The 18,175-nt window shown below is 35.0% G+C and overlaps 1 protein-coding gene across 1 annotated transcript in view; it reads right to left on the bottom strand.

The window, feature by feature from the left end:
• Positions 1 to 18,175, bottom strand: part of LOC134794391 (spondin-2) — a 63,100-nt gene that overhangs the window by 21,407 nt on the left and 23,518 nt on the right. The window lies entirely within an intron of this gene.

Below are 18,175 nucleotides of genomic sequence, written 5' to 3'. Positions count from 1 at the left end.
ACGAAAACATCTCACTCTCAACAACTAACTATGAAGAATTTAAATCGAAGGAATAATATTCCTTCCTCCTTACATTGTATAAGTCAATGCTGATACACGCTAAATCCTTTACACCGTTTGTGTCATACAAAATACAAACATACATGTGTATATGTGTGATTTACATACAAACTTATGAGGCCGAACGTACGACAATATTAGTCATAATACCTAAGGGAATCCTAGTTGAATATATTAACACTATGTTTACGTAACGATGAATCAACGGCTAGTGAACCCAGTCCGCTGCCAATTGGCAGTCGCGCGCGCACTTGGTATAAACAATACGCGAATTAAACTAGAACGACACACGCCACTTCACACGTCGGGGACTTGCGCTGTTTTACAACTAGTTGCAAGACTTGTTTGAATAATTTATTTGTGCGCAGTGACAGGTGCAATGAAGCGGGCTTTAAGAGGAAATTAATTCTTGGTAATTGGGATTTGGGGACTTTAATTAATTTGAATTTCATTCCCATTGAGTGATTCTTTACAAAGGAATTTTATAAATATGTCGGGAATTGTGGGCGTATCATACTATCGGCAGCACATCAGAACCTTTAATCGTGGATGACGAGGGCCTTCAATGAAATACGATGTTCAACTCACAATCTTTACTGCACAAGACTCATTACAAATCACAGCACGCGTTACGTTTCTTATCTTAAGCAAACCAGTGGATTAGACCCAGGAGCCGCCACAGACGTCATCTTCTCCCGTTCGTTCTCATCGTGCTCCTTCTGAAGATTGATTGACAGCATAACTTCAATTGTCCTGGACTTCAATTGTTTTAAGAGCGCACTCTATGACGTCTTGGCGGAACTGTGTCGAACGCCACTCAAGTGTACGTAACACTCTAGTTTGCTCTATTTGTCAAGGTTTGCATGACAAAACGCCTCTTGAAGGCGATAGATGGCACATTTCAGCCATTCTCCGACACGGCCAACCTGACATTGTACGGGTCCCTCCGTACGTTATCCATCCCCCTTTATGATTTTCACTGGTAGACTAGAGCGAAGATGAGATCTTCTTCTCCCAAAAGAGACTGTAGAGCGCAGATCATCTGCACCACCACGGCATCCTGACATTGTATGCATCACTGCATACATCTGCGGACAGAATACAACAATCTGAGGTATCTAAGCTCATTGCTCGGCCTACCTGACCAAAGTAAGTTCCTCCATAACTTTTGGATACTGACAGGCAACTCAACTCAACTCTTTCAATAACACGCACATAGATCATTGTTGTGAATGAACAAGTTCAGCATCGGTAGCATCACGATATTCAATCAGGCCATATTTCAACGGAAATGGGGTAGAGATACATTTCGAACAATTCATTAAGAGACTTAAAATGCAACAGCGTGAAAATAATATCACCATAATCCAAACAGCGTGAAAATAATATCACCATAAAGATACAATACAAACTAGCTTTTAAATGAACCTCACCACAGAGATTCCCCTCAGTTGAAACACATCTTGTATTGAGTTCTCGAAAATAAATGGTTTTCCATATTTAACTGATTTTATGAACATTATCTGCGCACCTATTCTTTACTTAAACGTTTAGTATTCCCTAAAAGTTTAGTGTTCCCACTAATAGATTTTCTTATTTGATTTCATTGATACCTTGATCCAGATCTATTTGCCATTTTAATCATTACCTCAAAATGTTAGCTAGGATCACAGAAAACAGCGATGAAATTAGTTTATCCGTTTGAAAGATACTTGGCCGCACGCACACAATGGCCTCTCACCCAAGACGCGTGTATCATCTCCGTTATCTCATGGTTAAAATGTTTAGTAAGTTTGATTTAAACTAGTAGTTCGCCCCGAACTGAGAACTCGCGGTTCGCCAAAAAGTTAGATCAATTTAATGAACCTGCTACTTAGTCGGCAAAGGATCGAAAACCGCATGTGATTTATTGCAAGGTCTGCGGAGCCCATCACAACACCATAGAGATTAAAATAAACTGTATCTGTGGTAAGCCGTTATCTTTCTTGTCAAACGTCAAATACCTATATTATGTTTATTTTTATCTTGTTAATTATTTAAAAATGGTAAACTTAAAAACAATATTATAAAAGCCGAGCACTTTCATTTGATACCAAACTCGACCATACTATCTTGCAAATAAGATGACCAGAAAAGCAAGACCCCTCACAAATAGCTTTCTAGCCTTTTAAGCTCTTCTAACTCAATAACACCTTGATCGAGCCTGCTCATAATTTAATGACAAAAATACAATGCCCTCAACTACACGTTTACCCAATTACATTTAAATTAGAACAAATTTACTTAAGTTATTGTGTATCAAACTATCCTCTGATAGCTCAGCTTAAAAACATCGAAATGCCGGGACGTGCCCCTAGCCAGCCGTGTGTTCCAAGTTGAATCTAAGAACTTCACTTCGCTTCGCTCGCTCGTTCGATCACCCGCCTAAGTATAAAAAGATTGAGCCAGGTCAATTGATTTCAAACCAGCTTTCTACCATACCCTGAATATTTTGATTAAATTTTGGCACCATTAATTATTTGTGTATTCCTAAACACAATCATTAATTCCATAAACAAAAAGAAGCATATTGTAATTAATCGACACGTAATTTTAAGTTTCGGAATAGGACTACGACAGTTTACGTATTCGATTCTCATATTAAATAGTTTAAACACGTACCAAAATTGCGTTCAGTTCAGTTTAAACCGACTTCTCTATTTTATTCCTTCTGTACGGACAACACATTTACAAGACAGCTTGAGAAATTTTCAAAACTTGATATATTATCAGGTAAGTCCAGTATTATACTTTCTACGAAAACCGAATTGTATTTTTTTTATCGCTTTCATAATTTTTATTAAGAAAAAGGCAAGAAAACTTGATCATTATGTGATATTTACACACTGACACGACTTGTCTTTAGCTGACTGACACAATACTTCAAAAACCAAAAAGCTCTCAAAGAGGTTCAAAAAGGTTGAACATGCATGAAATTAATAAAGAAGTTCACAACTCGTTTTACTACGAACGATCTAGCGTATAAGTGGCAGAATTTCTATTCTAAATCAAACCGCTGTAGGTACTCAAATTTTGCTAACTTCTTTATCGATCAAACAGAAAATAAATTCGTTCGACTCTATTCGCTAAACATCGACAACTAGTTTCGTAAAAGATCATAAGGAACATTATAATTACTGTAAGGAGTACGAACAACTTTTTGTACTAGTTCCACAACGTGCGTAATAGCGTACGTAGTAACATACTTTAATAATTTTGGATAATAAGTGTAATAGACAAAGCGTTATTTTCCCTTTTTTTTCAAGTCTCATTTTTGCTGCCTTCTACCGAAAAATACTAAAATAGCATGCCAAAACCGTTCTGTCATTTGCCTTCACATTTAAGGGGAACAATAATTTTAACCATAATATGAGGAATTTTAAAATTTGTTTTAAATCACGTTGCGTGTGTTTTGTCCCTAATGGACGCACGCGCGCATACAGCTTTGAGTGTCGAGCGAAAAACTAAAAATGTGTCTATCTGCCCATAATCATTGACACGTTTTTTTTTTCTTTGGCATACACACATAATTAATCATTAATACTTTCTTTTCACATACATCAACCAATGCCTACAAGTCAACACCAACTTCCAAATAACAGTGCCAACACCTTGGCTTTACAACAGCTTGGTTCCAACACACAGCTAGCCTCATCGCCCGGTCCGAAACTCCCATGAATTGCAGTTACGAATAGGACTGTGCCCTCCAGCACCCAGTCCTCAAACGCCCTCTGGACAACTCAGGTTCCGGTTGCGACCGCCAACTCAAGTGATGAACCTCTCAAATAAACTATCCTCAAAGAGGCATGAACTTCACGTTTCGTTTCTTACGACAATGTCATAAAACCAACGCGGAAAGTGGTATACCTACGTAGAGAAATCTAATCCCAAAATGTGTCCCTTTAAATAGGTAGTGTTTTAATAAATCAATGAATAATATCCTTCTCAAACTGCTTACTCAGCTATTATTATTCAAGCAATATGCAAAATTATCTTAACCCATTGAGTGATAAGTAAGTCAAATCAAGTGTCAAATCGAATCCAAAGATAATCAATTAATTTTAAATTATTTTATCATTGTTCATCAAATTCAATTTGATAATCATAATGGCCCTTTGACAGATACACATCGCAAACAACATATCACTGAATCACAGAATTATTGAAAAATTAAATGTCGGGTCTAAATTTAAAATTGTTCCGTAGGTACTGTAAACTCTAAAATCTGACTGCAAAAATGACCACAAAAGGATTCCTTCGGCTTCGATGCGGTTAAAATAATCACCATTTAGGTTCTTCAAATAGGAACACACAATTTTCACTCATTACGTTTACGTTTCGTTTTGACTAGTTAATTTTGGATGTGAAGTCATTTTAAGTAATCAAAGGAATGCACAATTGCACATGATTAAAACTAAGTCAGAACTATCCGTCAACGGTCATGAACTTTACCACTAAGTTCTCGGTTTACTTTTCATATCAAAAAAAATATCACGCACATACTTACCACCATCATAGGCACAAGCTAGCAAAATAGAAATCATACTTAAAGGTGAGAATTTTATATTCACAGTGTGATCGAATAATGGCATCAGCCACTCGTGACGCTTCTCACGATAATATTATTTCGTCCACGACACAATTTGAAATAGTACGTCTCCACACAAAAAAATTAAGGTGCATTTTGCTAGAAGCTATTCAAGTTGTGACGGTATTACATGCCATAGTGCTCAGAAAATCGTTAAACAGCCTTACATCGTCTTAACAGCAGATTAAAAGTCCACGTACCAAAAGTTTTTTTACATACATTCTGATTCGTAGGTATCTGTTCTCATATTTTCCTAACTAGAACCCATCACGCCGGCTTTGTGAAGTACACTCAACACAGTTACAAATCATAAAACAATGGACGCAACTCACGCGATTTCCAACTTCCAGCGACAGTCTGGCAACCAGTAAATATGCAGCTCCTCTCAGCTTCTGTAAACAAACTAAGGCACCCACGTTTCTGCAACCGCAGCTCCAACCCGTGCGAGACGGGAGATCTCGCAGCAACTATCTTCATTCTTCATGGTGCAAAGGACTGTAAACGTATTACTTAGAGTTACAACATTAACAACATTCACGAAAATTTCACACAACATAACATAAAAAGCAATGCAAAAACTGGATCACAATTTATAAAATATCAAATATGTCAACTGTCATTTCACTTCAAATATTTTCCATCACGATACTTCTTTATTTTCCACCAGCGATAGCATGAGATTTCTTCATTTTCTAAGGCCTTTAAAACTCTTGAATTAAGGAATGCCAGGGATTTTCAAAATCAGGGTAGATTTTTGGGACCCTCAGTCCACCTTCATTTGGCAAATTTGAGCTTTCAAGAGGAATTCCGTAGCGAATTCCGTGTGTTCGGCCACACTTCTGATGTCGGGAATTGTGGGCGTATCATACTATCGGCAGCACATCAGAACCTTTAATCGTGGATGACGAGGGCCTTCAATGAAATACGATGTTCAACTCACAATCTTTACTGCACAAGACTCATTACAAATCACAGCACGCGTTACGTTTCTTATCTTAAGCAAACCAGTGGATTAGACCCAGGAGCCGCCACAGACGTCATCTTCTCCCGTTCGTTCTCATCGTGCTCCTTCTGAAGATTGATTGACAGCATAACTTCAATTGTCCTGGACTTCAATTGTTTTAAGAGCGCACTCTATGACGTCTTGGCGGAACTGTGTCGAACGCCACTCAAGTGTACGTAACACTCTAGTTTGCTCTATTTGTCAAGGTTTGCATGACAAAACGCCTCTTGAAGGCGATAGATGGCACATTTCAGCCATTCTCCGACAAATATATCTGTTATTCTGGTGACTGACGTGTTTTACAAAAAATGTGTTTTATTTTGAATTTATCATTCTGCCCATTGATTGTAGTTCCATAGAATGTTTTAAAATGATCATTTGTCGTTGAATGTATGTAGGTACTTGATATATATAGTACCTACTTATGCTTATGTACATGTAAAGACTGTTAATGTTTTATTAGGTGGTTCTATAGAATAAAATTATTTGCGATGTGATATAGTAATGTAATAGATACTGTGTAATCTTTATTTTGTATTTTTTTACCTACAGAACGATTGTTTTCAGAGTAAATTTTTTTTCGGTGCTCCCAAAATAGGTACTAAAGTTTTCTTGCGGAACTGGCAACCTCATTGTGCTGTTCTTGTATTTCTTTTCGGTGAACTGAGTCATTCTTGGCCTAATAAACGAACTGTACTAAACTACTTATTTTATCTACATTTTATAAACGTAAAAATCCTGACTGACTGACATAAAATCAATCCAAACCTGGATATACGAGTATTATTTAATATATAATACATATAAATGTTATGTCACTCATAAAACTAGTGTACAATAGTTATTTGTACAACAAGAGATGAAAGTTTGATATTTCTTCGAGTGCTTATTTTGAGTCCCGTGCAAGCGAAAGATTCTATAATAGATTCACGAGCGTAGCGAGTGAATCTAATTTAGAATCTTGAGCGTAGTAAGGGATTCAAAAGCGCACGAGATGTAAATAACTTTGATCTCGTGTAGTACACAAAATTTTTCACCCCAAGCAGTGAGAACATACCTAGAGGGACAGAGATAATAGAACCCAAGTATATCGAACTTGTATTAGACCCCGCATGTTGAAATGACATTTGACTATAAAGGTCACTTGAATGTCATTTTACTCACTGAGTGAGACAAAATTACTCAGTGAGCAAAATCGCATTTTGCTCACTGTTTTTAAGAAGCAAAGAACCCTTGTTCGAGCTGCTGAGGTGAAAAATTAATTATAATTATTGGACCAATAAATAATTCAATATTTCATTAGCATCAATTAAAGCCACTTAAGCCAGCAAAGTGTTTGCCTGGCCATTTTAAGTAGGCCGACAAACAAGGCAAACCTATATTTACTTTCGGCCCCTGGGTTGTTTTTACAGGGTGGAAAATTGCGTTGTAGCAGAAAACAGGATAGGTACCTACCTAATTAAGTATTAAGTTGAAATTATTTAGTTTATAAATGGGATTACATTTCCAAATTACTTATAGTTCTCGTTATTATGAGACCTTTTCTAATTAGGTAGGTACGCCTGTTTTCCGTGTAAAATTAAATTATGTTGAATTTCGAATATTTCGTAAATGTTTACCAACTCTCTACTTGATAAAAACAAATTAAAATATTTTCTGAAAAATAATTTAATTTGTTCAAATACTTCATAGTATTGATTGGCAGCGCCATCTCTCTCGCTAGCTCGGTATCATCATGAGAATGATCCAGATAGAAGGTTCGAACCATACTGTTCTACCTTAGAGATGGCTAGGGGGCGCCACAAGCCTTCAGTAGGAAGTGCATATACTTGGAAAATTTGACTAATGTCGCTGTGGCCCGGTGGCCGAGTGGTTCAGGCACCTGCCGCGATAGCAGAGGACGCTGGTTCGATTCCAGCCTGGGGCACTGGAGGCCTTGGTCACTTTTTCTTAGTATATGACATTTATTTCAGTTTATAATTTATATAGTAGTGTTTCTACTTGATAAAAACAAATTAAAATATTTTCTGAAAAATAATTTAATTTGTTCAAATACTTCATAGTATGTTTACCAATATTTTGTGGAAGATGTATTATTATTCATTGCCATATTTTAGTTTTCTAGGAACTAATAACAGGTGTTATATTTAGTTTACCCATCAATTTAAATTTATGTTAAGTTTTTAACAACAAATTTACTAAAGAGATTTTTATGTGTAATAGAAGTACCTACTATGCTCTCTTAATTTCATGTCGAATAGACTACTAATCTACTAAAAACCTAATTACGTCAATATTAAAAACATCAGAAAACAGTATAAGGCCAGTAAAACAATACAGTAGTAGTAAGGGTTTCAATCATGTACTCGTAAATTCATCACACCCGTGAAAATGGTCTAATTTCGTAAGACAACACACACACAGTATAGTACAAGTTCCTCGCAATTTTAATTAAGACAATCCTTATAGCACTACAAGGGGTCTATTTAACTCCACTACACGCCTGGGATGGCGGGACATACCCCTGTATATCCCAGGGACATGTCCCCAGTATATCAGCAGTAATTAGGACCGGCTACCTTAAACTAATGGTCGTGTTTTTCCTTGCACTCCCCTAATTTTCTTTTTCCCGTTGGAAAAACTTGGGTCTATGTCGGGACGTTAATTTATTTAGTAATCTAGAATGTTCTTGTTTTTAGACTGTGATAGTGAGATACTGATGTTAGTTTTTATTTTGTTGGGTACATTAATTATGATAGATACGTTATATTAGGATCCATATACATACCTACGAGTAAGTGTACTAATACAAACTGAAGACGCTTCTTCAAGCTACTAAAAAAAAGCTTCCAATTTTGCATCTGTCCTTTCCACCTTCTTTCCACTTTCCTTCATACTGTAGATTATTTGGCACACCGTTCTGTATACATTCAGCAAACACGTTCAGACTCAACCCTATTTTACTTGAGCTATGTTACCGTAAAACCCACATTATTATCATTATTGGTCCTTTACAAACAGTATGCAGTTGTCATCAAATGATCGTCCAGCCCGCCGTAGTATTAAGACTATAAGGGTCTCGAAGTATATAGAAAATTTCTAACACATTGTTCAGTCATCAAGTCATCATCAATCAATAATAGCAAATCAAAACGCTCCAAAATTATTTAACTTCCTAAATTACTCTCGTATGCTACAGTTTATTTTTTGTACATACAGTAGCCTATTTTATAAAGCTACAACTTACAATTTACAAGCGGAAATCTCGTTCTAACACATAGGGTTAGAAAGAGACTTCCGCTTGTAAATTGTAACTTGGAGCTTTATAAAATAGGCCACATATCTCTTCTTGTTTAGCTGCTAAAAATATAGAGTAGAGTAAATACTTTTTCTCAAAAATGGACGGCAAAGTCGACTTTGTCGTTTAAAAAATAGGTCGCGAAGCGCATAGTTTATGGTCAGTCAAAAATTAAAAAGTTAAAAACATTGCAGTCTCGATTTTGGGACTGCAATGTTGCATACAAATTCCATTATTTGTCGAGTTCCAAACTTTTTAAAAGTTGAAATGGCCATATCAAATGAAGGCACAGGCCCATTAAACAGCCAAACAGATGATTAGTACCGCGACTATTTAGCTGTCTCAAATAGGTTGGCGTATTTTCGGCAGAAAAATACACTTCTATTTTTTTATAAAAAAAATAAAAAGGCGGCAAAGCTAATTTTTTCAATTGTTTCTACTTTTTTCTGTGAAAATATATACGTAAGAACGTTGCTTTTGTAAAATATTTCTATGATATTTATATTTCTTGCACCATTTTTGAGAAAAGCACTATATATGACTCGGCTGGAAGGCTACTTGCTGGCTTCGGATTCAATTAAACGGACTCCCAAGGTCGTCCGTTTAAAACGAATCCTCAGCCTGCAAGTAGCTACTTCCGAGCCTCGACAATAATGTACTATTTCATATCTCATGCGTTGAAAGTGGGTCGTTGTTGTTCTAAAAGGTGCGCAGAAAGTGATACGTTTATACTCTAGCGCAGAAAAGTGGTGTACTCCTCTTCGTCCCCGTCCCACGAACATCTGGGTGGAAACAAAATGGAAAAATAGTGTCTTTATTTCCTCGCCTGGAACAATTGGTAATTGTTTAATTTTACTAATCCCACGTTATCCTTTTTTTTATAAAAAATGATGTAAGTAAATTGTTAAAAACAAATTATTCTTGATTTCTTTCGTTGAATTCTATTTACTCGATTTCATAAGGCGGGAACCAAAAGGAATACACCAAAAATATTTTTTTAAACCTTACACTTGCGTAAATGAGCAAAGGCAGAATCTTATACAGCCACAGTTAAACGTTTTACGATATTAAATTGGTTTTTAAAGTTATTTAGCACTATATTCATGAAAATAAAATAAAATACAAGATAAAAAATTCTTATATTATTAATTAAATTGTTATTTAATATTTAAACTACTTTTAATATGTTATTACGTGGTGCGGCGCACCAAGGTCGCGGTGCGGTCCGGTAGTCTGTTGCGGCATTTAGAACGAAAAAGTATAAAAAAATTAAAAAGTAAGAGGCAATCCCGCTGATTTTAAAATTACTACAGTTTGTTAAAAAATGTGTGTTTTCGTATATATTGCAATCTAAATGATTTTCGCTAGGGGTTATTAATCTTCACACATGTAAAGTCTCCGATTGCAAGTAAGTCCTAAGGAAAAAAATCATGGCCGTAGGTCTATTAGGTACTTCAATTACTGATTTTGCGAAATTGCCTTGTCTTGTTTGGTTTCCTCGCATTCGATATGAAAAGTAGAGTGTTTAACTCGGGTGAAAGGCACCATTTCCGTCTCGGACTATTGGCGCTCTCACAGCGTTCGAGCGCCAAACTACCTCGACAGAAATGGGTGCCTTTCCACCCTTGGTTAATAATCTACTATTGACGCATAGTCTGATCCGCTACTTTTGATGCTAACTGTACCTATGTGATGTTTGTTTTGTTGCTGTCATAGAGTATGCTTCAGAGAATACCAAAACATAAATGGTAAACAAGTGCTGACCTAAGCTGCCCCGTATAAGGTTTATGACTTAAAAATGTAATAGAAATTCTCCATGTACGATGAAACGGTGACTGAATAGAAACAAAATGATTTTCAAAGTTCTAAATTTTAGTTCAATGACAACCTACACAGCAGGTCATACGTTCAATAATAGCACAAAAACAATAACACAAGTTACAAGCCGTTAACCGCACAGAAAATAAATATGTTTCACAGACATAATTACCTACACGGTCTTATTTTTAACTACCTATTCACCTACTTGTCGAGTAGCGTAAAGCAAAGTTCGTAATTAGGTCATCTTGTAAAATGTATTTTTTGCCAGCGTTTGAAAACCTTATTTCTTCTGGTATAAGCCCTATTTTGAGCGTATTTCATTAGAACTTCCATATAACGCACTGCGCAGCTACTTTTTGCGCAGGAATTAATCCACTAATTAGCTACAAAGTTACGACAGTACTCAATCCGAAGCGTAGTTATTTAATAAAATAATAATTTTGGCCTCAAAGCGACCCGGGAAAATCTCAGAGTTAAATAGATTTCGCAACTTCAAAGCTTTCATTCGATTTTATGGGATTTTAGACTAAAAGATCGTTTAGTGATTTACCTACCTTTTACATTAAATTTTATTAGCTACGCTTTTGCAGCGAGTTTGGAATATTTATTAAGAAAAATCAGTGATAAGTTTAGCGATAAATTATGTAGGGTCTCAGAGTATAATATTATACCAAAGTACCATAAGTACCAAGATTTATAATATTTCGTATTTCTAGCAATAAGAGTAAGTTTTTCAATTTAGGCTGGCAGTCGACAGTTAAGTAAGAATTTTACATTTTGTTTCTACATTTTAGTTTCTAATATGCGTGATATTGTAAAGGTACTTCTGTAAGCAAATTCACTTATATTATTATAATTTATTGTCTGCTTTAACAGATTGAACGTTAGAATGACCGAATTACGAGTTGCAATTTACAAACTAGATACGTAAGTGTATCTACGCTCACAACATTATTTCTCATTCGTTTTGTGTCTGTATAGTTTAACATAAAGTTTTATTGTAGGTAAATCTATCTTCCAGATGCAGTAGTTCATAGTTATCCTAGCCTAATTCTACAGGACCAAATCTGTCCTATTCTGAAACTTGAAATTGTTGAAATTGCCCCGTGTAACCTAATAGAGCTGTCTCAAAGGCTTCCGACAATGTCGATAGTTTTGTCTCCATGTGCATCCCTTCACAACGCTTCCCGTCATATAATAGTGTTGTGACAGTGCCGTATTTCCTGTCACTATCGATAAGTGAAGCTATTTTAACGCCTGCCGCTGGCACGGCGCCAAACCGAACGACTTAGGCAGCGTGTGGAAATTAATCGTCTATTCTGAGATTTTTGTAGCTTTGAAGTTATTTATGAATGGAGCGTATTTGTATTGGTTTATCTTAAACTGTATAATGGGCGTTGCGGTTATTTTTACTACGATTGCTTTGAGTATGCGGCCACGTATTTTAAAATAACAATGATAGATCAAAAGATTAGATAATAGTACGATGCCGCTTCATTTTTACGAGTGTTTTTTACAGTTGTGCAACAAACTTCTTACGATATTGCAGCACAATGAAGTTTTGATGTTTACAAGTGTTTAAACTACTTTACGTTTTATGGAATGGCCCTACTATACCAATAGTTATTTGTACAACAAGAGATCAAAGTTTGATATTTCTTCGAGTGCTTATTTTGAGTCCCGTGCAAGCGAAAGATTCTATAATAGATTCACGAGCGTAGCGAGTGAATCTAATTTAGAATCTTGAGCGTAGTAAGGGATTCAAAAGCGCACGAGATGTAAATAACTTTGATCTCGTGTAGTACACAAAATTTTTCACCCTAAGCAGTGAGAACATACCTAGAGGGACAGAGATAATAGAACCCAAGTATATCGAACTTGTATTAGACCCCGCATGTTGAAATGACATTTGACTATAAAGGTCACTTGAATGTCATTTTGTCTCACTCAGTGAGCAAAATCGCATTTTGCTCACTGAGTGAAACACGCTCAGTGAGCAAAATGCGATTTTGCTCACTGAGTGAGACAAAATGACTCAGTGAGCAAAATCGCATTTTGCTCACTGTTTTTAAGAAGCAAAGTACCCTTGTTCGAGCTGCTGAGGTGAAAAATATATAACTCTATTGTGTAAACAAAACATTGAATTATTGCGTAAGTATGGAAAATCGACCAGTAATGGTTGTATCAAAAAGTGCAAAAAATTACTGATACTAAGTACCTACCTAATACATTTCTTATTTAAGTGTTAAGATTTAATCCATAAAAAAAGATATAATTACTATAGTTGGTCAAGTAGATCTTGTCAGTAGAAAAAGGCGGCAAATTTGAAAAATGTAGGTGCGAAGAGATATTATTATCGTCTCATACAAAATTTGAATTTCGCGCCTTTTTCTACTGACAAGATTTGATTGACCATCTATGTCTAAGTGTGACAAATAAGCAAAAAAAACATCATTGAAGCACCCAAACGGAAACTACAAAGGCGTGTCCACAAGATAATATATATTAGTCCCTCTCGTAATTGAAACTGAATGCATTTTGTACGCAGTTAATCAAGACGAGCCGCTCTGGTCGCTGCAAAATGAATCATAGCGGCATCGGCATTGAATCATATCCTATTGTTTATTCAGAAGCTTCTCGGAATAACTCTGCAAGGAATATCAAATCGGACGCAATATTTTTATAAATGTGATTGAAAGAAGGATAATTTAATTTGTATACACCGTGTTTTTTTTTGATTTCCGTTAATTTCAGGGGTGCATTCCTGAGCTTAAATCAAGTAACGTTGTCAAAGACACCGATATTCTAATTAACTCCATTTCGGAGATAATCAATAATTAATTTTTTTCCTACAAGGCCTCTACAAGCGTGTACACTTGCCTTAGGGCCGGTTTACATATTTACATGTTTAGAATGAGTTCATGCATTTGCTACTAAACTTAAGTACAATCTCGGTCGATCGATGTTCGAAATGACATTAATATGTCACAGATTTCAATTGTTTGGTTGAGTTAAATCTAATGCCCGTGTTACAACAACGCTATATGCTACATTTAATTACTTTTTTAACTTAATTTTTTTTTTCACAAAAGCAAAATAATAAACATAAGTATAATATAGATACCCATTGGACATGCAATACTTTCGACATAGGCTGGACTATAATATAGTTGTAATAATTTTATTTTGAGCTAAGTGTTTTTTTCATTCATAAATACAATTCGTATAAATAACTACTTATTTTACGTAATGTAACTAAAAAAGCCTTGAATAATGATGTTATCTTAACTATTTATTACAAATGTATATTTTCGAAAGAAGAACAGAAATTAATTAGCAAACTAAACGGAATAACCACTTACGCTAACGCTAATTCAATTAATTATACGCATCTTAAACTGTTCGTTTCATAAAGATAATATAATAAAGAAAGTTAAAAATATCATAATTGCAAATTATCCATTCATTCGCAGATTTGCGATGTTCAAAGTTTTGAGTTGATGCATAAATTTTCTCAATTGTGTGAATTCGGTCGAAATAACTAACAACGAATGAAATTTATTGCCCAAATTTACATTCTTAAAAGCTTCGTGTTGCTTCTCTTACTTGTTCGGAACAAATTTAATTTATTCTTTAAGTTTTTTTGTTGTACATTTTAACGATTATTCATATGTTTTACCTGACTGTGACACTGGCTTACATTAATTATATTAAGAACGGGTCACTCACGTACACTACTGGCTACATACTGGGTACGTACTGGCTTAAATATATTATGTAGATATTTGTCAGTTGATAATTGTCAAATAATACAATAAAATGTTCCATGAACATTTACATTTTTTCTACGTTTTTACTACATATACTTAATCAGAATCACGGTCATACATTCAATTTTAATAGTAGCCAGATCTATAAAGGATTACTTATATGATGAATGGCGAGAAATCGTACGGCAAGCAACATCTGTGCCTGGTGTCAGCTGTTGACCACGACACTCTGCAAAGAGTATAACGACTAAGAAGATAGTATAATATATTTGTTATTCAGTTACTAAACTGCAAGTGCGACAAGTTTCCATTCTATGGCAGCCACTTATTTTTAACTACAACTATTGTCGATACACGTATACGTACCTAAGAATCCTTTGAAAAAAAAAATATTTTTTTTGAAAATTAACTATGCCATTTAGTTCTCTTAAACGTACTTAACCATACCCCGAAGTTAACGGAATTCAATAAAAACACGGTGTATAATTAAAAAATGTAATTGTTAGTTCAAAGGATTCTTAGGTACGTATACGTGTATCGACAATAGTTGTAGTTAAAAATAAGTGGCTGCCATAGAATGGAAACTTGTCGCACTTGCAGTTTAGTAACTGAATAACAAATATATTATACTATCTTTTTAGTCGTTATACTCTTTGCAGAGTGTCGTGGTCAACTGCTGACACCAGGCACAGATGTTGCTTGCCGTACGATTTCTCGCCATTCATCATATAAGTAATCCTTTATAGATCTGGCTACTATTAAAATTGAATGTATGACTGTGATTCTGATTAAGTATATATAATAAAAAAATGAGGGGGGGGGGGGAACTAAAGGGCATTTCTCAGGAGGGCCATTTTTACGTGTCCGGGGCAATAAATGATTGAATGTACTGTTCAATAAATCTGAATTAATTTAGGCATGATCTTCAGCCTATGTTCTGTCTGGGACACTATCAAATTATTTATTTATTATTTATATAATACAAGAAAAAAAAATTCAAATGCCAAAAATGATGTTCGGTGGGAGTGTCCCGCACCCAGATTTTATGAAACAAAAAATTATTACTCAAGATGGGGCATTAGATCGCAGTTATTATGGGTATTCACGCATAAGGTATTAGTTAACTTATCATATTCTTTATATCACAATAATGTGTTTGCTCAACTCATTGAATAAAACCAAATTTACGATGTGTCCCGGGCTAGTGCCTGATTTCGGTGTAATTTGCAAAACATGTCGGTACTCCTTCAAAGTTGTAAACCAGGAACTCAGTGTCTCAAACATAGTATGCTTTAGTTGTGCCTTAACCGTTGAATAGAGTAGAGGTACAGTCACAGTATATTAAAGTGATTTTTTAAAGGTTTCACCGTCCTTCGGTGGGTTTGGTTCTATGTTTTTTTGAGATCGGTGGTGCAATTTACTCCGAAAGTTTCAGTGCATTTATCGTTATGCAAGTGCTTAAGAAATCCTCGAAAGTACGTAAATCCATCATTATTACATCTCCTCTGTATCACTCATGCTATTTCTGTAATTGCTAAAAAGCGATTAATTTTGACATCACTGGTGTTGATTTCCTTGGATTCGGTGGATTTTTTGACCACCGATATCAAAAAAGTAATCACTGAATTCAAATCCTGCTTTGTAAACTAGCTTGTTGTACTAATTTATCACACCTAAAAAGTGCAAGATACGTTGTATAAACGTAAAATTATGTTTGTAAGTAAATTAAGTCATAATAGGTACAAAAAATCACTAGTTTACTATGAGTAGTTTTTTAAACCAGACGTGTGTTGAAACTTGTAGACCCAATGTTTCTTTCTCTGTCTTGATGTTCTCTTCAAACCAATGAAGTAAATTATGTTAATTGTCCTCTGTATCACCTGAGGCCCTACACCTCGATAACTTTAAACGTGTCAGCCGTGTTAAATGAATGCAGATCCCACTTCTTTTACAATAACTTGTGTATGTAAGTATTATGCACCCAAGGGACGGGATGTTCAGAACAAGGGATTAAAAATAAAGTGGCCTTCTAATGTCGAGATCGCTTCAAAGGCACTGAGCGTACTTTACTGATAGATATTTCTAAAGGATAGCCATAGACACAAATTGAACATAGCAAACGTTTTAACAATCCTCAATGTCTTACGTCTTTATGTCTAAATATAGGAGTTACAAATTAGCTCAAGTGTTTCAGAATGCTGGAGATCTCCAGCACCCTCAAATAATTAACAGGTTATTAGATCTTCAAGCATTAGTCGACCACTTCAAATAGTTTTAAATTGATGGAGTTCACGCTTTAAAACTCTGTTATTCAAAAATACTTGTTTTCCGTATTGCATCACATTGCTTTATAAGTGCATTAAATATTTTTTGAGCATTGAACACCACTGAAAAGTTTCTTGTTTATCGAGTGTAGGTAACATAAGTTTCTTTTTGATGCGTGTGCGGTCGGATTGTGTGAAACAAACATCTTCTCCTTTATGGCACTAATGTGCGAATTTGTGGTCGACATGTCTGAAACTCGTTCCAGGACCATACATCGCCCACCACCCTATTATATGAGAGGACAGTCAAATAGTGTGGGATATCTTCTAGAGATGTTATTTTACAAGCCGTAATTAGGTTATTTTAAAATCTTGGGTCTATATCTATTAAATTTATGTAATCTTTCGAGATCATTAGCCTTATTACATCGCTTATAATCAAATAAGAATGAAAAATATGATTAAAATGTAATATGATTGAAATATAAAATTGAAATGTGATTCTTGTGTATGCATTATTGAATTCGGTGACGCCAATTGATTTCAGTGCCTGCACATGATTTCGGTGTTTTTTCAATCTCAAATATCTTAAAAACTATAAGGTTCTAATGGAGGCCTCCACTACCAATATTTTTTATTCTAAGGCTAGATTTTAGGAAATAAAGTCGCATATCAAATAAGTAAAAAAAAAAATTTGGCACCGAAGTCAGGCACCGAAGGTCATCTCTGAGAAACGCCCTAAAACATGACAGCACTAGCCGTAGAAAAAATATAAATGTTCATGGAGCATTTTATTGTATTATTTGACAATTATCAACTGACAAATATCTACATAATATAAGCCATTACGTACCCAGCATGTAGCCAGTAGTGTACGTGAGTGACCTGTTCTTAATATATCTAATGTAAGCCAGTGTCACAGTCAGGTAAAACATATGGATAATCGTTAAAATATACAACAAAAAAACTTGAAGAATATATTAAATTTGTTCCGAACAAGTAAGAGAAGCAACACGAAGCTTTTAAGAATGTAAATTTGGGCAATAAATTTCATTCGTTGTTAGTTATTTCGACCGAATTCACATAATTGAGAAAATTTATGCATCAACTCAAAACTTTGAACATCGCAAATCTGCGAATGAATGGATAATTTGCAATTATGATACTTTTTACCTTTATTTATTATTGCATCTTTATAAAATGAGCAGTTTAAGATGCGTAGTAATTGAATAAGCGTAAGTGGTTATTCCTTTTAGTTTGCTAATTAATTTCTGTTCTTCTTTCGAAAATATACATTTGTAATAAATAATTAAGATAACATCATTATTCAAG

The sequence above is a fragment of the Cydia splendana genome, chromosome 10 (assembly GCF_910591565.1).
Source record: "Cydia splendana chromosome 10, ilCydSple1.2, whole genome shotgun sequence".
Lineage (NCBI taxonomy): Eukaryota > Metazoa > Arthropoda > Insecta > Lepidoptera > Tortricidae > Cydia > Cydia splendana.
The sequence above is the reverse complement of the archived record's forward strand: the minus strand, read 5'-3'. Positions and strand labels throughout refer to the sequence as shown.